The sequence below is a fragment of the Petaurus breviceps genome, unplaced genomic scaffold (assembly GCF_028583685.1).
Source record: "Petaurus breviceps papuanus isolate PSGF00001 unplaced genomic scaffold, PetGlider_PUasm1.0 551, whole genome shotgun sequence".
Lineage (NCBI taxonomy): Eukaryota > Metazoa > Chordata > Mammalia > Diprotodontia > Petauridae > Petaurus > Petaurus breviceps.
In genome coordinates this window covers 31155238-31179391 of record NW_027186372.1, presented here as the reverse complement: position 1 = coordinate 31179391, position 24154 = coordinate 31155238, and positions in this window count along the sequence as shown.

Genomic DNA, 24154 nt, shown 5'->3' with positions numbered 1-24154 from the left:
GGAAATAAGACATACAGGCACTGGGGCATAGAGAACCAATAAAAACAGTCAAAAGGGGTATGGGAGCAAATATTGGGGAGAGCAGATTAGAGGAGGGGATATGCTATGGGACTGCTATTTTGGGGCGGTGAGTTAGGGAAAAACGGGGAGAAAATTTGTAACACAAAAATCTTGCAGAAATTAATGATGTAATTCAGAAGTTAGTAAAATATTTGAAAAATTTTAAAAATAATTCAGCTTTAATAAGTGCCTTATGATATCTTTTCTCTTTTTACTTTCTCATGCTTCTCTTGCTTCTTGTATCTAAATGTCAAATTTTCTATTCAACTCTGGCTTTTTCAGAAAGAATGCTTGAAAGTCCTCTATTCCACTGTATGACCATATTTTCCCCTGAAACATTATACTCTGTTTTGCTGGGCTGGTGATTTTTGGTTTTAATCCTAGCTCTTTTGACCTCTAGAATATCATATTCCAAGCCCTTTGATCCCTTAAAGTAGAAGCTTCTAGGTCTTGGGTTATCTTGATTGTGTTTCCACATACTGAAATTTTCTTTCTGACTACTTGAAGTATTTTCTCCTTCACCTGGGAACTCTGAAATTTGGCTATAATATTCCTAGGATTTTAATTTTGGGGATCTTTTTCAAGAAGTTATCAATGAATTCTTTCAGTTTCTATTTTTCGCTCTGGTTCTAGAATATTGGGACAATATTGCTTGATAATTTCTTTTTATTCATTTTTAAATATTTATTAATTTATGATTTACATCATTCATTTCTGCCAGATTTTGAGTTGCAAATTTTCTTCCCGCTTTTCCCCTATCCATCACCCCCAAAATAGCAGTCCCACAGGATATCCCCTCCTCGAATCTGCACTCTCCCATATCTTTTCCCATACCCCCTTCATCTTTTCCAGTAGGGCATGGTGAATCTCCATGCACTAGTGCCTGTATATCTTATTTCCCAATTACATGTGAAATAGTATTAATATATATATATTATATAAAACATATGATTTTTAAAACTTTTAATTCCAGATTGATTCACTTCCTCCCTTGTCATCCACCCTTAATGGGGAGATAAGCAATTCAGTATAGGTTGTATATGTGTAGCTAATGCTAAACATGAACATAGTAGATATATTGTAAAAGATTGGCCATATTTCCCTCCCTCCTATCCCACCTCCCACTTGTTCTGTTCTCTACTTTGATCCCTTCCCTTTTCAAAAGTCGGTACTTCCAACTTCCCCCCCCCCATCCAACCCTCTTTTCCATCATCCCCCCTCTGATCCTCTTCTCGCCTATTCTCCTGTAGGGTGAGATACCCTATTTAGTGTGTATTTCATTCCCTTCCAGGGCCAAATTCAATGAGAATAAGGGTGACACATTCCCTTTTGGCATCCTATACTTCCCCTCAATTGTAACCATTTTCCTTTACCTCTCTTATAAGAGATAGTTTACCCCATTTGGTATGTCCCAATCTCCTCTCATTATATTCCTTTTTCACCTCTTAATTTCACCTTTTAAGTATCATTCCTTCCTATTTAATTGGTCCTGTACCCTCTACCTATGTATAATTGTAAACGTACATATACACATTCACATATGTATTCATACGTGCGAATACCCTCCTATATAGACAGACAGACAGAGAGAGAGAGAGAGAGAGAGAGAGAGAGAGAGAGAGAGAGAGAATGATAGATTTCTAGTCCCTTCAACTATTTTCATACTGAGAAAAGTGTTATCAGTAACAATTATCGTTTTTCCATGTAGGAATGTTAATATTTAAACTTTGGTAAGTTCCTTGTGATTTCTTTTCCCTGTTTACCTTCTCAAGCTTCTCTTTCTTCTTGTATCTGAATGTTAAATTTTCTATTCAACTCTGTATTTTTCATGAAGAATGCTTGAAAGTTCTATATTCCATGGCATGATCATATTTTTCCATGAAACATGATACTCAGTTTAGCTGCGTAGATGATTCTTAATATTAATCCCAGCTCCTTTGCCCTCCGGAATATCATATTCCAAGCCCTTGGATCCTTCAGTGGAAAAGTTGTCAGATGCTGAGTTATCCTGATTGTGTTTCCACAATATTCAAATTGTTTCTTCCTGGCTGTTTGTAACATTCTCTCCTTGATCTGGGAATTTCAGAAATTGGTTAGAATATTCCTAGGAGTTTTCTTTTTGGTATCTTTTTCAGGAAGTGATCAATGGATTCTTTCAACCTCTATTTTGCCCTCTGGTTCTAAAACATCAAGGCTGTTTTCCTTGTGAATTTCTTGGAGGATGATTTTTAGGTTATTTCTTTGATCATGGCTTTGAGGTAGTCCAATAATTTTTAAATTATCTCTCCTGGATTTATTTTCCAGGTCAGTGGTTTTTCCAATGAGGTATTTCACATTGCCTTCTATTCTTTCGTTTGTTTGGATCTGTTAACAGCATGTTGATTTCTCATAAAGTCATTAGCTGCCATTTTCTCCAATCTGATTCTGAAGTAATGATTCTCCTCAGTGAGATTTTGAGACTCTTTTCCATCTGGCAAATTCGACTTTTTAAGGCATTTTTCTCTTCATTGTCTTTTTGAGCCTCTTTTGCCATTTGAGTTAGTTTATTTTTTAAGGTGTTATTTTCCTCAGTCAGGCTGTTGACTCTCATTTTGTAATTTTCTTGCATTGTTCTCATTTCTCTTCCCAATTTTTCCTCCACTTCTCTTATCTGCTTCTTAAAGTCGTCTATGCCCTGTAACTAGCTCGTGTTATCCTTCGAAGCTTTTGGTGCAGGAGTTCTGACTTCACTGTCTTCCTCCTCTTCCATGCTTTTATCCTTTTTGTCCCCAAAATATGAGTCTAATGTTGGATTCTTCTGTTACCTTTGCTTCCTTTGCCTGGTAATGTTGCCATTCAATTATTTGACTTTTAGGCTTTTTGCCACAGGAAGACTCTGCTCCCAGACAGGGGAGCTTCGTACCAAATGCTGGGGTTTTCTCAGCTGCCGGAGATATTAGTTGGGTGCCCTTTCTGAAGCCTCCACATGCTCTGGCAAGCTGTTCACACACCCCAGCACCTCCACCCTAGGCTGCAATCCAGATCCAAGCAGGTTAAAGCAAGAGCAATTACCTGTCAGACTAGTAGATTGGTCCTCCTACACTCTGCAGGCCAGGAGCTGAAGCTGCCATATGGCGCTGCCTGCTACCACAGACTTCAGTGGCTTCTTTCTGGGGGCAAAAGCCGACACACTCCCAACTACTGTGTCCCCAAGTCCACACTGCACTTGCCTCTCACTTAGTCCTCAGCATCTATGTGTTGATGATTCCGGAATTCCACAGCTGCTGTTGATCTGGAGTCCCTCCAGGCAGTGGATTTTCAGGCCTAAAATTTGTTTAGGGTCATTTTCTTATATGTATTGGATGTGATTGGAGCTGGATCTCATGTCAAGTTTGTGCTTCTACTCCAACATCTTAGCTCCACCAAATACAAATTTCTTAAAAATTACATGTATATTTTCCCAGTAAGAAATGTTAATGATTTAACACTACTGAATAACTTATGGTTTTGGTTTACCTTTTTATGCTTCTTTTGTGTATTTTATTTGGAAGTCAAAATTTCTATTCAGCTCTTGTCTTTTCATCAGGAAAACTTAAAAGTCCCCTAATTCATTAAATATTCATTTCCCTTGAACAATTTCTTTATTTACTTTGTTTTTTTTTTCTATTTTTTTAATCAAATGCTTTATTAACTTGTAGTTTACATCATTCATTTCCACAGGATTTAGAGTTACAAATTTTCTCCCTGTTTTTCCCAGGCCCACCACCCCAAAATATCCCCTGCTCAAATCTGCACTCTCCCATATCTTCTCCCATACCTCCTCTGACTTTCCAGTAGGGCACAGTGGATCTCTATGCCCCAGTGATTGCATGTCTTATTTCCCAGTTACATGTAAAAGAATATTAATAATAGTATATGTGTACACACACACACATATTTATATATGTGTGTGTGCGTGTGTGTGTTAAACATTTGATTTTAAAACTTTGAATTCCAGATTGATTCCCTTCGTCCCTGATCACCCAAACTTACTGGGAAGATAAGCAATTCAACATAGGTTGTAGCTATATGTGTAGCTATGCAAAACATTTCCATACTGGATATATTGCAAAAGACTGAATATATTTCCCACCCTCCTATCCCACGTCCCTTTTCAAAACTGGGTGCTTCCAACTTTTCTCCCTCCCCCTCATCCTTCCTTCCATCATCCCCCATCTCATCCCCTTACCCCCTACTCTCCTGTAGGGTGAGATACCCTATATAGTGTGCATGACATTCCTTCACCAAGCCAAATTCAATGACAATAAGGTTGACCCATTCCCTTTTAACTTCCTGTTCTTCCTCTCCATTGTAACCATTTTCCCTTGCCTCTTCTATATGAGATAGTTTACCTCATTCTGTCTCTCCCTATCTCCTCTCATTATATTCCTCTCACACCTCTTAATTTCATCTTTTAAGTATCATCCCTTCTTATTAAATTGGTACTGTGTCCTCTATCTATGTATACCTGTACACATATATACATGCCTTCACATATATATTCATATATCCATATATGCTCCTATATAGACATATATATGTATGTGTGTATATATATGTATATATTTCTATTCCATTCAACTATTCTAATACTGAGAAAAGTTTCATAAGTTATAATTATTGTTTTTCCATGTAGAGATGTAAATAGTTCAAAGTTGATAAGTTCCTTATGATTTGTTTTCCCTGTTTGCCTTCTCATGCTTCTCTTACTTCTTGTATCTGAAAGACAAATTTTCTTTTCAACTCTGTTTTTTTTTCATTAAGAATGCTTGAAAGTCCTCTATTCCACTGAATGACCATATTCCCCCCTGAACTATGATACTCAGTTTTGCTGGGTATGTGATTTTTGGTTTTAATCCAATCTCATTGAACCTCTGGAATATCATATTCTAAGACCTTTGATCCCTCAGTGTAGAAGATGCCAGATCCTGGGTTATCCCTATTGTGTTTCTACAATATTCAAATTGTTTCTTCCTGACTATTTGTAATATTTTCTCCTTGATCTGGGAATTTCCAAATGTGGCTATAATATTCCTAGGAGTTTTCTTTTTGGGATCTTTTTTCAGGAGGTGATTGGTAGATTCTTTCAACCTCTATTTTGCCCTCTGGTTCTAAAACATCAGGGCAATTTTCCTTGAGAATTACTTGAAGGATGATTTCTAGGTTCTTTCCTTGATTATGGCTTTCAGGTAGGCCAATAATTTTTAAATTATCTCTCTTGGATCTATTTTCCAGGTCAGTGGTTTTCCCAATGAGATATTTCATATTGCCTTCTATTATTTCATTTTTGGGGATCTGTTTAATAGTATCTTGATTTCTCATAAAATCACTAGCTTCCATTTTCTCCAATCTAATTCTGAAGGAATGATTCTCTTCAGTGAGCTTTTGAGATTATTTTTCCATCTGGCAAATTCTGCTTTTTAGGGCATTATTCTCATTGCCTTTTTGAGCCTCTTTTGCCATTTGAGTTAGTCAATTTTTTTCAGGTGTTATTTTCTTTAGTCAGGTTGTTGATTTTCATTTCATAATTTTCTTGCATCATTCTCATTTCTCTTCCTAATGTTTCCTCTGCTTATCTTATTTGATTTTCAAAACCCTTTTAAAAGTTCTCTATGTCCTGTAAACAGCTCTTATTTTTCTTGGAATCTTTTGGTGCAGGAGTTCTGATTTCACTTTTTTCCCCTTTTCCATGATCCTTTTTGAACCCAAAATAGGAGTGTAAAGTTGGATTGCTCTACTTGGTTTGCTTCTTTTGCCTGCTCATGTTGCCAATCAATTACATGACTTTTGGGCTTTTTACCACAGTAGGACTCTGCCACAAGACAGGGGAACTTAATCCCAAATGGTGGGGTTTCCTCAGCTACCAAAGTGTAGTTGTGTGCCCTCTCTGAAGCTTCCACATGCTCTGGCAAACTGGTGACACACCCTAGGACCTCCATCCTAGACAGCAATACAGATCCAAGCAGATTATAGCAAGAGTGAATACCCCTCAGACTGGTTGCTTGGTCCCCCTATAGTCTGCAGGACAGGAGCTGAAACTGCCACGTGGTGGTGGCTGTATAGCACCTCAGCAACTTTTCACCATGGGGGCAGAGACTGATGGCATTCCCACCTACTGGATCCCAAAGTTCACACTTCACTTACCTCTCACTGTGTCCTTAGCATCTATGTGTTGATAATTCTGGAAACCACCACAGATGCTGGTGATCTGAAATCCCTGCAGCCATAGGTTGGTTAGGCCCACCCTGGGGTAAAACCTCAGGCTTGCAGGCCTGGTGTTGGTTCCCAGAGCACTGCACTGGCCACTTGCTGCCAGCCTGCCGTGCTGTCCTCAGTGGGAGGTTTGTTTCTCTGTGTCATTTTGTGGTTTCTGTAGCTCCAAAGTTTCTTCAGTCACCTTTTAAATGAATTGGACGAGGTAAGAGCTGGAGCCCCTGGGAAGTTCTGTTTCTACTTCATCATATTGACTCGGCCCCTACTTTCAACAATTATATTTAATTTTGCTATGTAGTTTATTCTTGATTGAAATCCCAGACCTTTTGCCTTCCATAATATCCTATTCCAAATACTCTGCTCCTTTAATATGGTAGTTTCAAAATCTTATGTGATCTCACCTATAGTTCCATGACATTTGAATAATTTCTTCCATGCTGCTTGAAATATTTTCTATTATCTGGGATCTCTGAAATTTGACTATAATATTCCTGAAAGTTTTCTTGTGTGTGTGTCTCTTTTAGAGGATGATGGTGGATTCTTTCTATTTCTATTTTAATCTGTGCTTATATGATATTTGGACAGTTCTCCTTGATCATTTCTTGAAATATGATGTGAAGTCATTTTCTTTGATCATGACTTCCAGGTAATCCAATGATTATTAAATTATCTATCTTCCATCTATTTTTCAGTTCAATTGTTTTTCTGATGAAATATTTCATATTTTCTGTTTATTTTTTCGTTCTTGATATCTCATGGAGTCATTGGTTTCCACTCACTCATTTCTAATCTATAAAGAATTATTTTCTTCAGGGAGTTTTATATCTCTTTTTCCATTTCAGCAGTTGTGCTTTTTAAAGAGTTATTTCATCAGTATTTTTGTGCCTCTTTTCCCAATCTGTAGTCTTTTCTGATTTGATTCGGGAAATTACTTTTTAAGCTATTCCAGGCATTCTTGTTGGTCTTTTGTGCAAATTCACCTTGTTGTTTTTTGGGGGGAGGTGTTGCTTCTAGATGTTTTTGTCTTTATTGTCTTCTTCTCATTTTATGACTTGATATTTCTTGTCATCATGGTAGCTATTTATGATTGGGTTCTTTTTTGTTGTTTACTCACTTTTCTACTCTATTTTAAAATTTTGTACTATATATTAATATTGGGGTCTGGTATCAGGGGCCAGGAATTCCTGGCATCATGAAGGAGAGTGGCATTGTCTCAGGCTCCAGGCTTTTTCACACTACTGTTTTCATCGTTAGTTCTGGAGTTTGTGATTTTTCAGTGTTTCCACCTTGGCGATTATTTCTGAATTGAGTGCTTCCAGAGTTGCTGCTATTGCTTCTGTTGCCACCACCTAGTCCGATCACTGGTGTTTCATGCCCTTGGGCACAACGTCTACCTCCCTCTGTGTCACCCACTTCTCTTTTAATCCTCTTAGGTTCTTTTGGGCAGGAAGAATATCCCACTCTGACCTTTTGTGTCTTTGCCACTACAGAACTAGATTTGAGGTGTTATTTGAGGATTGTTTGGAGGAAACTGTAGGAAGTCCTTGTAATAGCAATGAAATTTGAAGTTCCTTTTGTAATACTAAGGTGAGAGGTACATAGCGCTTAGTAATTAATCAAGCCTCTGTTAAAGAAACAGAAGGTATGAACCCTGCTGCTGATGTAACAAGAAGGGGTTGAAGCAGGAAATGGCTGAAACATGAAGCCAATGCCATGTGTATATAAGGAGTAGTCCCTGCTGGTTCAGACAGATCTTATTGGAGCAAGCTTCATGTAGGCAGAAGCTGTTGTCCCTGGGGATGCTGAAGAGGAAAGTGCCCCTCTCCCGCCAGGCTGTAGAGAATGATTTTGATTTTGAGAACCTGGTTGAAGTGATTTTGATTCTGGGAACCAGCTGAAACTTTTGCTGAATCTGAGGGCCAGCCAGAGCTGCTGAGGATTTCCAAGGGTCAGTCAGAGCTGAGGGCCAGCTGGACTTGCTGAATTGCTCCTGGGGATTTCCAAGTGCCAGGAGGAGCTGCTGAAGACTGAAGAAGCATGTCTGTGATACTGGTACTTTGCATAAACCTGTTTGTGGCTTTGTTGAGCCTTGACTTCCCGAGATCAGAGACTCAGAAGGATTTAAGGTGGACTGGATGTTGTAAGCTTCAGCGTGGAACAGTAAGTGCACAGAGAGCTGGGAGCTGTTTCCCTTTGAAATCAGTTGACAGTTTGGTGAATCCAGGTAGGATCTGGGACCATGGAAGGAGATCCAGGGAATCTGAGAGACCACCCCAAGTCAAGCTAAAAGAAGAATTTACTTAGATACTGTGTACTGACTCAGAAATTGTAATTTACTAATGATCTAGGGATGGAGGGCTTGTGAATTCTCTGATGATTGAATTGAATAATGACTGAATAAGCAATTGATTTGTAACTTGTTGTACCCCATATGTGAAGAAATTTGACTATTGTACTTGGTGTCCTTTAAGAAAGCAAACCTCCTTAAGGATGATTGAATGATTGAGGTGATCTATTGATTGAGTTACTAAATGATTGTTCTTTGTTCAAAATTTTATGACTACCATGGTGAAAACTATGTGGCCATTTTCTGTGATAAGTTGTTGTGAATGCTGTATTTTGATTATCTGTGATAAATTTTAACATTGTGAATACTGTACCTTGATTTTCCGTGAATGTTTTGCTCTGATTTGTTATTGAATAAATAGAGTGTTCACTATACTATGTAATCAGAACCTTGAAAAACTGTTCACAGTAGCATTCTTCTGGAAAGCTGCTAGTGCCTGGGGTTACAGATCTTTTCTGAGTGCTTCTTCTACTCTGCCACCTTGTCTCTGCCCCCTTGAAGTCTCCCATAGGAAACTTCTTAACACCATGATGTGTTTTAACACATCATTTTAACACTATACCTTGCAGAGAAGTGACTGAGTTACATTGACAGTGGGAATTTAATTACCCAGGAGTTTCCAATACTCATGATAACTTTTTAAAGTAGGTATTTTTCCTTTTACTTTGTCTTCCCTCTTCGAATAAGTTTACATAAAAGTGAGCTTTAAGTCTTGTCAACACCAATTTCCCATCCATTATTTTCTTTAAAGGTCTTCTTTTTGTGCCTCTTTAAAATGAGATAATTTCCCCCATTCTTGCTCTTCCCTTCCCCCTTCTCCCCATGCATCCTTCTTTCTCAATCCTTCCATTCTTTTTAAGGATAATATCAACAGAATCAACTCACTACAGTGCCCTCTGTCTATGCAGAGTCATCCTAGTTGCCCTACTAATGATAAATTAGTAATTTATCTTAGAGTATGCATTTATCATTCTCCCATATGGGAAAGTAAACAGTTTAACCTTAAGTCCCTTTTGATTTCTCTTTTTACTTTTTTTATGCTTCTCTTAAATTTTATGTATGAATGTCACTTTTTCTATTCACATCTAGTCTTTTCGTCAGTAATATTTGAAACTCCCCTTTTTCATTAAATGGCCTTTCTTTCTCCTCTGAAGAATTTTACTCAGTTTTGCTTTGCAGGGTATTCTTGGTTGTAATCCTAGCTCCTTTTGTCTTCCACCATATATTGCAAAACCTCTGCTCCTTTAATGTGGTAGTTACTAAATACTGTGTGATACTCTAAAATATTTTAGTGATTTTTCCTTGGCTACTTGCAATATTTCCTACTTGATCTGGGAGGTCTACAATATGGCTATAATATTTCTGAGAGTTTTCATTTTATGAATTCTTTCACGAAGTGATCAGTGAATTCTTTCAATTTCTATTTTGTCTTCCAGTTCTAAAATATCTGGACTGTATCTCTACATATTTTCTCAAATGCTTTATTAACTTTTGATTTACATCATTCATTTCCACCAGATTTTAAGTTACAAATTTTATCCCTGTTTTCCCCCTACCCACCACCCCAAAATAGCAGGCCCACAGCATATCTCCTCCTCTAATCTGCTCTCTCCCTTATGTGCTCCCATAACCATTTAGATTTTCCAGTGGATCTCTATGCCCCAGTGCCTGTATATCTTATTTCCCAATTACGTGAAAATAGTATATATATACATGTAAATGTTTGATTTTAAAACTTGGAATTCCAGATTCATTGACTTCCTCCCTTGTCACCCATCCTTACTGGGAAGATAAGCTGTTCAATATAGGTTGTACATGTGTGGCTAATGCAAAACAATAATATAATAGATATATTGTAAAAGACTGACTATATTTCCCTCCCTCCTATCCCTGCTCCCACTTGTTCTATTCTCTGCTTTGATACCATCCCTTTTCAAAAGTGGGTGCTTCCAACTTCCCACCCCACAGCCTGCCCTCCCTTCCATCATCCCCCCTCTCATTCCCCTCCCCCCCTACTCTCCGGGAGGGTGAGATACCCTATTTATTGTGTATTTCATTCCTTCCTCAAGCCAAATTCAATGGGAATAATGTTGACCCATTTCCTTTTGCCTTCCTATTCTTCCCCTCCATTGTAACCATTTTCCCTTGCCTCTTATATATGAGATAGTTTACCCCATTCGGTCTCTCCCAATCTCCTCTCATTCCCTCTCTCACCTCTTAATTTCACCTTTTAAGTATCATCCCTTACTGTTAAATTGGCCCTGTGCCCTCTATCTATGTATATCTGTAAACATATATACACACACTCACAAATGTATTCATATGCCCATATACCCTCAAATACAGACATTATATATATTCCCTTCAACCACTGAGAAAAGTTTCATAAGTTACAATACTTGTTTTTTCCATGTAGGAATGTTAATAGTTCAACTTTCATAAGTTCCTTATGATTTCTTTTGCCTATTTACTTTCTCATGCTTCTCTTGCTTCTTGCATCTGAATGTCAAATTTTCTATTCGATTCTGTTTTTTTTTTCAGCAAGAATGCTTGAAAGTCCTCTATTCCACTGAATGACCATATTTTCCCCTGAAACATGATACTCCTTTTTGCTGGGTAGGTGATGCTTGGTTTTAATATCAGCTCCTTTGACCTCCAGAATATCATATTCGAAGCCCTTCGATCCCTCAGTGTAGAAGCTGCCAGATCCTGGGTTATTCTGATTGTGTTTCCACAATATTTAAATTGTTTCTTCCTGGCTGCTTATAATATTCTCTCCTTAACCTGGGAATTCTGGAACCAGGCTATAATATTCCCCGGAATTTTCTTTTTGGGATCTTTTTCAGAAGGTGATTGGTGGATTCTTTCAACCTCTATTTTGCCCTCTGGTTCTAAAACATCAGGGCAGTTTTCCTTGAGAATTTCCTGGAGGATTATTTCTAGGTTCTTTCTTTGATCATGGCTTTCAGGTAGTCCAATAATTATTAAATTATCTCTCTTGGACCTATTTTCCAGGTCAGTCATTTTTCCCATGAGATATTACACATTGCCTTCTATTCTTTCATTTGTTTGTATCTGTTTAACAGTATCTTGATTTCTCATTAAGTCTTTAGCTTCCATTTGCTCCAATTTAATTCTTAAGCAATTATTCTCCTCATTGAGCTTTTGAGATTCTTTTTCTATCTGGCAAATTCTGCTTTTTAAGGCATTCTTCTCCTCATTGCCTTTGTGATCCTCTTTTGCCATTTGAGATAATCTGTGTTTTAAAGTGTTATTTTCCTTACTCAGGCTGTTGACTCTCATTTTGTAGTTTTCTTGCATTGTTCTCATTTCTCTTCCCATTTTTTCCTCCACTTCTCTTATCTGCTTCTTAAGGTCCTCTATGGCCTGTAACCAGCTTGTATTTTCCTTTGTAGCTTTTGGTGCAGAAGTTCTGACTTCACTGTCTTCCTCCTGTTCCATGCTTTGCTCCTTTTTGTCCCCAAAATTGGAGTATAATGTTTTAATCTTCTCTCTGCTTTGTTTCCTTTGCCTGGTCATGTCGCCCCTCAGTTACTTGACCCCTGGGCTTTTTTGCCACAGTAGGACTCTGCCACCAGACAGGAAACTTCCTTCCCAAATGCTGGGGTTTTCTCAGCTACATGCTCTTACAAGCTGGACACACACCCCGGGACCTCCACCCTAGACTGCAATCCAGATGCATGCAAGGTAAAAAAAGCAATTATCCCTCAGAATGGTGCTTGGTCCCCCTAAACTCTGATGTTCAGGAGCTGAAGCTGCCATGTGGCGCTGGCTGGCTGTGCTGGGGTCTCAGTGGCTTCTCGCCCTGGGGGCAAAAGCCATGAACTCCCACTTACTGGGTCCCAAAGTCCAGCCTGCACTGACCTCTCACTTTGTCCTTTACATTTATGTGTTGATAAATCTGGAAATGGCCACAGCTGCTGCTGATCTGGAGTACCTCCATCCAGCAGCTGATCAGGCCAGCCCTGGGGCTCAAGCCCTGGCATGGAGTTGGACTTGGCTCCTGGAGTGCTGCGATGGCCAATTCTTTCAAATCCTGCCAGCCTGCTGGGCTGCCCTCACCAGGAGGTTTGCTTCTCTGTGTCATTTTGTGGGTTCTGCACCTCTAATATTTGTTTAGAGTCCCCTTTTTACATGGATTAGGGAAGGTGGAAGCCAGAGCCCAGCAGATATCTTGCTTCTACTATGCCACCTTGACTCCGCCCCCTCTCCATAATTTCTTGAAGCATAATATCCATCTCTTTTTTGCTCACGGATTTCAGGTAACTTAATACTTCTTAAATGAGCTCTCCTCAATCTACTTTCCAGGTTATTTCCCCCAATATTTTACTTTTTTTTTCTATTTTTATGTTTTCAATTCAATTATATTTTATTTTACTGATGTATCATGAAGTCATTAAATTCCATTTGACCGAATGCTATTTTTGAGGAATTATTTTCTTCAGTTAACTTTTTTATTTCTTTTCACATTTGGCCAATACTGCTTTTTAAGAAATTATTTTCCTCCTCTTTGTTGTGCTTCTTTTACCAAGTTGTTAATTCTCTTGTCATAATATTCCTTCATTGCTCTTCTTTCTTTTCACAATTTTTTCTCTACTGCTCTTTTATTTGTAAAACCATCATTTCCCTTGTAAAATAACTTTCTCTTCTATGAATTCTCTTTAATGAATTCTCTTCTATGAATTATTTTTGGAATTTTGTCTGGTGTGTAATTTGTCTTTGAGGCTTTACTTGTAAATGTTTCCATATCATTGTTTTCTTCTGAGTTTTTGTCTTGAGCTTCACTGTCACCATAATAAATTTTTGTAGTCTGGATTTTTGCTGTTGTTTGCTTATTATCCCATATTATTTCTTGACTTTGGACTTTCTATGAGAGTTAAACTCTAATGAACTTGGATATTGGGGGAGTGTCATTGTCCCAAGCTTCAGGCTTTCTTTTTGCTCTGTTCTGTTTTGTTTTTGTGTCAGGAGTTAGTAAGTTTTCAGTGCTTAGTGGGTGGTGTGATTCAGGGTGAGGTGTGACCACTGCCCTCTTGATCTGCATTCTGGTATTTACTTAGGAAGTTAATTTGCCTCTTCTTTCCTCCCTGGAAGGAACTATGACTCAAGCCACTCTTTCCTTGTGACCACAAGTACTCCTTTCCATCCTGGAACTGCACCCAGTGTTAGTGCATTGGTATCCTATAATCAATTTCTGAATAGGTGTCGAATTCTCTTATCATCTCTGGGAAGTAAGAGCTCCTAGAGATGTTGTTGTTGCTTCTGCTGCTGTTGCCACTGTTGTCACAGCCTTCAAAGCCCATAGTTAGTGTTGCCTTGCCTTGTTCCACACCAGGCTGGCCATAAGTATCATAAGGATCTATCCTTCTTACAATCTGTGTTTTCTTGGGCTAGAAAAAATGTCTCACTCCAACTTTTTGTTGACTATTTAACTCCAGAATTTGATTAGACATGCTATTTTAAAGTTTCTTTATGGAGGATATTGAGAGCAGCAAGGATGTACTCCCTCCTCTACGTTCTTGGCTCCACCTCCCTAACTCACATTTCTAATTTCAGGTCCTTCCTTCTCTACTCTATCCTTATCCAGTAGATCTTTCATTTCCTTGATTATTTACTCTGCAGTGTTCTGCTCCAAATCTTTCAGTTATTTCTTATTAACAACCAAATAAAGTATGATAAGTCATCCTGTGAATGAAAACTATTGTATGTATCTAGCCTACTTTCCCAGCCTTTTCTCCCCTTTAGAATCCTTCAGGTCCACTACACCAGGACCAAACTGGAATACTACTCTCTGTTCCATTTATTTCCAGATATTTTCCATCATTGTGCTTTTTCTCCTGCCATCATCGATGTCTAAAACCCCTGAACAAAACCAACTTCTATTAGTTGAAGCATGTCTCTTCCTTTGAGGCCCACAGGTACCACATTCTACATGAAACTTTCCCTACTATTCTACCTCCACCCTATCCCAAACTGGAAATCATCTCTCCATACTTAAATTGTTAAAATTCCTTTCTTTGGACCCCTCTTTGAATGTATCACTCTTTCCCCTACAGGAATGGCATCTACAAGCTTTCCCTTCATTAGATTGCTAATGCACTAAGTGCTCTGGTGCCTTGCACATTGTTTTGAACCAAGTAGTTATTTAATATCTGTTGAAATGGATACATTTCTGGGCACCATATTTTTGGAAGAACAGTGACAAGATGGATTATTTCCAGAGGAGACTGATCATACTGAAGAAAGAACTTGAAACCATGTTATATGAGGATGAAGTGAAATAGCTGACTGTATTTTGCATGGGAAAGAGAAGATTTAGGGTGCCATGATGGTCATTGTCTTCACCTATTTTAAAAGTTAGCACATAAAAAAGAGCTTATATATATATGTATATATATATATATAATGTTCAGTCTCACTGAACAGAACTAGAAGCAATGGGGGGAGCATTATAGTCAGTAAATCAACAGTCAATAAACGAGCATTTATTAAAAGCTTACCATGTGATGGGCATTGTACTAAATGTTTGTGGCACAATGACAGGCAAAAGACAGTTCCTGCAATAAAAGAGATAGCATTCTAATGAGAGAGGAAACATACAAGCAAATCATACAAAATATATACAGGATAATCTAGAAGTTATTTTAGAAGATAGACACAAGCATTAAGGTGCACTAGGAAAGGCTTCATACACAAGGTAGGACAATCGTAGGGAGTTGAAGTTAGTGAAATCTAGGAGTTGAAGCCTATGTGGGAAAGTATTCTAGGCATGGGAAAGAGCCTATGACATTACACAGAGTTGGTGAGGGAATTTTTTTGTTCAAGGAGCATCAAGAAAGCTTGACGACAGAGTATGGGGAGTAAAGAGTAAGAAGACTGGAAAGTAGAAAGGAGTCAGATTATAAAGGGATTTAAAACCTTAAAAAGAGGATTTTATTTATGAAATAGGACATAATAGGGAGTTAATGGAGTTTTTAATAGGATAGTGACATAGTCAGAACTACACTTAAAGAAGTTAAATTTGAAGAAGGTGAAGTGAGGCAGGGGGACCAACCAAAAAGGCTATTCCATTTGTCTAAGCATGATGTAATGATGGCTTCTACCTTGGATAGTGGCCTTGTCTGCAGAGAAAAGGGAACTTTATATAAGAGAGTAACAAAGTTAGAAACAACAAGACTTGGCAACTAATTGAATATGGGAGTGAGAGAGAAAGAGGAATGGAATATGACACCTATATTGTGTCCCTTGGGAATCTGTAGAATAATGGTGTCCTTAACAGTATTACTGACATTATTAAGAATGGAGGAGAAGGTTGGGTAGAAAGAGGATGATTTCAGTTTTTGATTCATTGAGCTTAAGATGTTATGAAATGTTCAGTTTAGTATGTCCACTAGGCAGCTGGAGTTCTAAGACTGGAAGTCAGATCTGGATAAATAGATCTGAGCATCATATACATAGAGACCATAATTTTTTATATTGTAGGAGAGGATATCACCAAGTGAAATAACATAGAGGGAGAAGAGAAGAGGGCCAAATACATAGATTGGGCAAGAGCCCTGGTTAGTAGTTATGAACTAGATGAAGATCTAGCAAGGGAGACTGAGAAGGATAGTAGAGTAGTAGGAAAACAAGGAAAGAGCAGTATAATGAATTCCCACAAAGTATATAAAGAAAAAGAGGCTTATGGACAGTATAAAAACTATACAAAAGTCAAGAAGTATAAGAATGGAGAAAAGGCCATTAGATATCCCAGTTAAGTTATCATTGGTAAATTTTGACAGAGCAGTTTTGAATTAGGAAGAGTTTGAAGAAAGGAAATGGATTGAGTCACTGCAAATGGCTTTCTTAAAGTCTTTGGTCCTGAAAGGGTGGAGAGATAAAGTATAATAACAAGCAGAGACGGATGGATAAAGGGAGGGGTTTTTGTTCAAGAATGAGATAGACATGTATATTCTTGTAGGCAGCAGGGCAACAGAGATAGAGAGAGTGAGATTCAAAATTAGCAAAAGAGGGGATATTATTAGAGGTAGTATCTGGTAGAGAAGACAAATGGAATTCCATTACAGGGAAGCTGATGTCAAAAAGAACTTTCTTACGATTAGAATTTTACAAAAATGAAGAGAAGAGTTTATTAAAAAAGTGGCTCCTTCATCACTGAAATTTTAAAACAGAACCTGGAGACATAGTTCTTGTGGATGCTAGAGGGAAGATTTCTGTCCTAGTTGAGAGTTGAACAAGATATCTTTTATGGTCCCTTATAGTTCTAAGATTCTATGATATGCTCGCTATATAAAATACAAAGTGATTTTGTTGGACTTTTTTTTCCTTTTAAAACATTTTGTTACAAGGAAATTTTGACTCCCTGGGAGAGACAGGAAGGGACAAATATATCTGGAAATGAAGATGAAATCAAAACAAAACAAAGTGAAACAAAACCAGATGATATCAACAATTAAAAATAAAACTAGAAAGAAATGAAGTCAATACTTTCCCCTAAAGGATTCAGTTCCTGATGGTAGAACTTAAGGCATCAGATTTGAGCAGTGGAATTACTTTACACTCATCAGATTCTATTATTTAGGTAACCACAAACTTTGTCAATGCATTAATATATTCCTGCTTATAAGGCTCTCTAAAATTGACTCTTAGACTGTGATGTACATACACATACCAAGAGCTTTCCCTAAGGTCTGTCAAGTCAATTTTATTCGCCAAGGATCTATTAACTTTAAATATAGAAAATAAAATTACAATCACTCTCTAAAGCTGATATAGATTCACCACCACCCTTTCTCCTTCCCACCTCCCTCTCTCTCTCTTATCACTGATGAAATACATTCGGAAAAGAATAGCCTATTGAGAAGAATTATCAGCTTTCCATACAAACTGAAATGTAGAGCAATAAAATACTGTCAAGCATAGGATTTTATTGTGCATAAATCTATCTTATAGCTTATAGTTAATAAAATGAAACTTTTGCTGTTAGCGGGGACATTTCAGCTGGGCATATTCTTTCAAGGAATCTAAAAACTACAGTATGATAGAATCTCAGAGTTAGAAATGTCCTCAGAAACCATCTCTTCCAAGGTGTACCTAAAATTCCCAGAAGTGGTCATCCTTTAAATAATTTATTTAGGGGGTGGCTAGGTGGCGCAATGAATATAGCACTGGCCCTGAAGTCAGGAGGACCTGAATTCAAATCTAGACTCAGACCCTTAACACTTACTAAGTGTGACTTTATGCAAGTCACTTAACCCCAATTGTTCTGCCTTCCCCCCCTCCAAAAAGCAAATATATATAGTAGTTTATCTTTCCCCAGTTACATGTAAAAACAATTTTTAGCATTTGTTTTTAAAACTTCGTGTTCCAAATTCTCTCCCTTCCTCCTTCCCCAACCCCCCTCTTTGAGAAGGCAAGAATTTCAATATAGGTTATACATGTGTAGTCATGCTAAACATTTCCATAAAGTCATATTGTGAAAGGAAATAGACAAAATTTTCAAGAAAAATAAAGAAAATAAGAAAAAAGTATGCTTCAATTTGCATTCAGACACTCTTGTTTCTTTCTCTCGGGATGGACAGCATTTTTCATCATAAGTCCTTCTGAGTTGTCATGGATCATTGTATGGCTGAGAATAACTAAATTTTTCACAGATGATTATCTTCCAATATTGTTGTTACTTTATACCCAGTATTTTTACTTCGCAACAACCCATGCAAGTCTTTCCAGATTTTTCTTAGAGTAGCCTGCTCATAGCACAGTAGTAATCCATCATAATCACATACCAAAATTTGTTCAGCAATTCACCAGTTGATGGACATTTCCTCAATTTCCAATTCTTGGCCACCAGAAAAGAACTATTATAAATATTTTTGTACAAATAGGTCTTTTTCCTTTTTTAAATCTCTTTTTGGATACAGATGTGGTAGTGGTATTCCTAACTCAAAGGGTATGCATGGTTTTGTAGCCTTTTTACACAGTTCTAAATTGCTCTATAAAAAGGTTGAATCCATTCACAACTACCAATAGTGCATTAATGTCTCATTTTCCTCACATCCCTTCCACCATTTGTCATTTTCCTTTTCTATCCTTTTAACCAAAATAATAGGTATTATGAATTAGATGACCTCAGAATTGTTTTAATTTGCATTTCCCCAATCAATTGTGAGTTAGAACATTTGTTCATATGACTATAGTTTTTATAGCTTCTTCTGAAAATTATTCATAACATTTATCAAATGGATAATGGCTCTTAATTTTTTTTTATAAATTTGACTCAGTTCTCTACATATATAAGAAATGAAGCATTTAAAGGAGAAACTTGTTTCAAATTTTTTGCAGTTATTACTAGCTGTATTTCCCTCCATACTATCACCCTAGTTTATTCTATTCTCTCTTTCCTTTCACTCTGTCCCTCCTCAAAAGTGTTTTGCTTCTGACTACACCTCCCCTAAACTTCCATCCCTTATATCACCACCACCCATGTTCTCTTTCTAATTTTCCCTTTCCCTATCTCCCAGTACATTCCTCTTTCATTCCTTAATTCTATTTTTACAGATAATATCCCTTCATGTCCAAATCACACCTTTGTCCTTTGTCTATGTAAATTTGAATCTAGCCTAAGAATGAGAAAGTTCTTATGAGTTGTATCATTTCCCATGTAGAAATATAAAAAGTTTAACCTTATCAAATCCCTTATAATTTCCCTTTCCTATTTACTATTTATGCTTCTCATATTTGAAAGTCAAAATTTCTATTCAGTTCTGGTATTTTCATCAAAAATAATTGAAAGTTCCCTATCTCATTGAATATTGATTTTTCTCTTGATGCATTATACTTAGTTTTGCTGAGTAGGTGATTCTTGGTTGTAATTCTAGCTCTATTGCTCTCTGGAATATCATATTCCAAACCTTCCAATCAATTAATGTAGAAGCTGCTAAATCTTGCATTATCCTGACTGTGGCTCCACAATACTTACTTTCTGGCTACTTGCAATATTTTCTCCTTGACCTGAGAGCTCTATAATTTGGCTACAATATCCATGGGAGTTTTCATTTTGGGATTGCTTTCATAAGGTGATTAGTTGATGCAGCGGTTATCTTTGCTTTCACTTGAAGACCTCTAGTGAGAATAGAATGAATGAGGGGGGGGGGCATAAGATGGTGGGAAATAGAGTTAGTCTTTCACAGCAAGACTATTATGGAAGTTTTTTGCATGACTACACCTGTATAGCCTATATCAAATTGCTTGCCTTCTCAATGGGGGTGGGTGGGGAGAGAGGAAAGTAGAGAAATTGGAACTGAAAGCTTTAAAAAAAAGTAATTTTAAAATTGATTTACATGTAACTGAGAAATAAGATATATAGGCAATGGGTATAGAAATCTATCTTTGAGGGTGAAACAGGGATGTCTATTATCACTACTGCTATTTAATATGTCACTAGCAATGTTAACTTTAGCAGTAAGAGAAGATAAAGATGAAGCAATTAGAAAAGGCAAAGACGAAACAAAGCTATCTCCCTTTGCAGATGATAAGATAATATACCTAGAAAATCCTAGAGAATTCAGTAAAAAACATACATATATATGTATATGTATATATGTGTATATGCATATATAAATAAAGTAAAAATTACATATATAGAATCAAGTAAAATTTCATATATGTATGTATGTATAAAACAAAACCCAATGGCAAGAGGTAAAGAAACTCCACTTAAAGTCACTGTACACATTATAAAATATTTGGAACCTACCTGACAAAACAAACCCAGGAATTTATGAACACAATTACAAACACCTTTCACACAAATAGTCAAGTCTAAGTAATTGGAGAAAAACATCAGTTGCTTGTGCACATGTCAAGTTAATATAATAAAAATGACAATTCTACCTAAATTAATTTACTTATGCAGTGCCATAACAATTAACTACCAAAAATAATTTATAGAGATAGAAAAAAATAACAAAATTCATCTAAAAAAACAAGAGGTCCAGAATATTAAGGGAATTAATGAAAAGGAATACTAAGGAAGGTGGCCTAGCCATACCAGATTTTAAATTGTATTATAAAACATCAATCATCAAAAACACTCAGTACTAGATAAGGAATAGAGGGGTAAATCAGGAGAATAATTTGGGTAGCGAGGACACAAAAATCAGTGATTATGGTAATCTACTATTTGAAAAACCCAAGGATCCCAGCTTCTGGGATAAGAACTCACTATTTGATAAAAAAAAAAAAAAGCACTTCTGGGAAATCTGGAAAATAGTGTGGCAGAAACTGGATATAGACCAACATCTTATACCGCATACTAAAATAAAATCCAAATGGGTACACAATTCAGATTTAATAATATATTATAAACAAAATAAGGGAGCAATGAATAGTTTATCTGTCAGATTTATGGAGAATGGAGGAATTTATGGCCAAACAAGAGATAGAGAACATTATGAAATGCAAAATGAATAATTTTGATTACATTTAAATTGAACAAGTTTTTGCACAAAGTTGATGCAATCCAGATTAGGAGGGAAACAAAATGGGGAAACATTTTTTGCAACCAGTGTCTCTGACAAAGGTCTCTTTTCAAAAAGATATAGATAAGTGGGTCAAATTTATAAAAATACAAGTCAGTCCCCAATTGATAAATAGTCAAAAGATATAAAGAGGCAGTTTTCAGAAGAATTTAAATCTGTCTATAGTCATGTGAAAAAAGCTCTAAATCACTCCTGATTAGAGAAATGCAAATCAAAACAATTCTGAAGTACCACCTCATACCTATCAGATTGGTTAACCTGACAAAATGAGATAATTGTAAATGTTGGAGATGTAGGAAAATTTGATTACTAATTCATTGCTGGTTGAGTTGTGAAATGATTCAACCATTCTGGAGAGCAATTTGGAACTATTGCCAAGAGGCAATAAAATGTGTCTTTTTGACATATTTTTACTTTTACCCAGCAATGCCACTTCTGGGATGGTATATCAAAGAAATCATAAAAATGAGAAAAGAACCTACACATACAAAAATATTTATAGAATCTTTTTTTTTATGGTGGCCAAAATTTGGAAATTGAGGTGATGCCCATCAATCAGAGAATGGATGAACAAGGTGTGGTATATGAATGTGATAGAATAGTACCACACTATAGGAAATGATGAGCAGGCAGACTGGAGAAAAGCCTGGAAAGATCTATATGAACTGATGCCTAGTGAGGTAAGCAGAACCAGGCGAACATTGTTCACAGTTGCAATCACATTGTGTGATGACTCAGTTGAATAGACTTAGCTCTTCTAAACAATGTGAGGCTCTAAGGCAACTCCAGAAGACTCAAGATGAAAAATGTTGTAGACATACAGAGAAAGAACTATGTAGTTTGAATGAAGATTGAAGCATACTATTTGCTCTCACTCTCCTTTTTATTTTGTTTTGATTTGATTTGTTTTATTTCTTTTTTCTTGGAGTTCATTCTATTGGTTCCAATTCTTTTTTTTTAGTTTCAATTTATTTATTATTATTTTAGTTTTCTACATTCATTTCCACAAGATTTTGAGTTACAAATTTTCTCCCCATCTTTCCCATACCTCCACTCTAAGATATTGAGCCTACTGAACACCTCCTCCCCAATCTGTTTTCCCTTATGTCCTCCCCTATGCCTCCCCAACTTTCTAGAAGGGCAAGATGAGTTTCTACCCCAGTGCCTGCATGTCTTATTTCCCAGTTGCATGTAAAAAAAACATTAAACATTTGTTTAGAACTTTGATTTTTTGATCTTTTGCTTCTTCCTTCCTCACCCACCCCACTGAGAGAACATGCAATTCAATATAGGCTATACATGTGTAGTTAAGCAAAACCTTTCTATAGTAGTTTTGTTGTGAAAGACTAACTATGTTTTGCTCCATCCTATCTCACTCCCCACTTACTCTGTTTTCTACTTTGACCCTGTCCCTTTTCAAAAGTGTTTTCTTCTATCTACTCTCTCCCCCTATCTGCCCCCCCTTGTAAGATATATCCCCCTTTTATAGCCTTAATCCTACTTTCATATAGGTTAAGACACCCAACTGAGTGTGTATGTTATTCACTCCTTAAGCTAAATTCAATGAGCATAAGGTTGACTCATTCTCTTTCACCTTCCTGCTCTTCTACATTGTAAAAGCCTTCTCCTGCCTCCTTAATGTGAGATAATCCACCCTATTCTATCTCTCACTTTCTCCTTCTCCAAATATATTTCTACCACCTCTTAGTTTTATTTTCTATATAACATCATTTCACATCCAACTCACCCTGTGACATCTGTCCATGTTTGTAAACTCATACACAAACACACATACACACATACCCACCTAAACTTACACATATGTGCATACATATATGTAATATATGAACATGTATGTAATATATGTGTGTAATATATATTCTCTTCAATGATCCTCATAAAAAGAAAAGTCTCATGAATTACATTTTTAATTTTTCCATGTAGGAATGTAAATACTTCAACTGTAATAAGTTCCTTATGACTTCTATTTCCTGTTTACCTTCTCATGTTTGTCATGCTTCTTGCATTTGAAAGTCAAGTATTTTGTTCTGCTCTGTTTTTTTTTTTCATCAAGAATGTTTGAAAGTTCTTTATTTCATTGAATGACCATATTTTCCACTGAAGCATTATAATCAGTTTGGCTTCATAGATGATTTTAGGTTTTAATCCTAGCTCCTTTGACCTCTAGAATATCATATTCCAAGCCCTTCAATCCCTTAAGGTAGAAGCTGCTAGATCTTGTGGTATCCTGATTGTAGTTTCAAAGAACTCAACTGTTTTCTTCCTGACTGTTTGTAATATTTTTTCCTTGATCTGTGAACTCTGGAATTTGGCTACAATATTCCTAGGAGTTTTTTTTTTGGGGGGGGAGGACTTTTTCAAGAGGTGATAAGTGAATTCTTTCAATTTCTATTTTTCCCTTTGATTCTAGAATATCTGGGCAATTTTCCTTGAGAATGTCTTTTTTTTAGAAAAAATTATTTTTGTTTTACAACATTCATTTACACAAGATTTTGAATTACAGATTTTCTCCCCAATTTACCTCTAACCACCACCCCCAGAAGAGCAACCCTAGTGACTACCAATCTTCCCCAATCTGGTCTCTCTTATATCTTCCCCATTCCCCCTCCAACTTTCCAGTACGGTAAGATGGATCTCCACACCCCAGTACCTGTTTATCTTATTTCACAGTGCATGTAAAATAACAATAATAATAATAAATTTTTAAACATTTGACTTTGAAACTTTGAATTCCAGATTCTTTCCCTTCTTCCCTCATCACCCACCCCTACTGGGAAGATAAGAACTTCAATATAGGTCGTACATGTGTAGTTATGCAAAACATTTCGATAGTGGATATATTGAGAAAGACTGATAATATAAAAAATATATAAAACTTCCCTCCATCCTGTCCTGCCCCCTACTTGTTTTGTTTTCTACTTTGACCATGTCCATT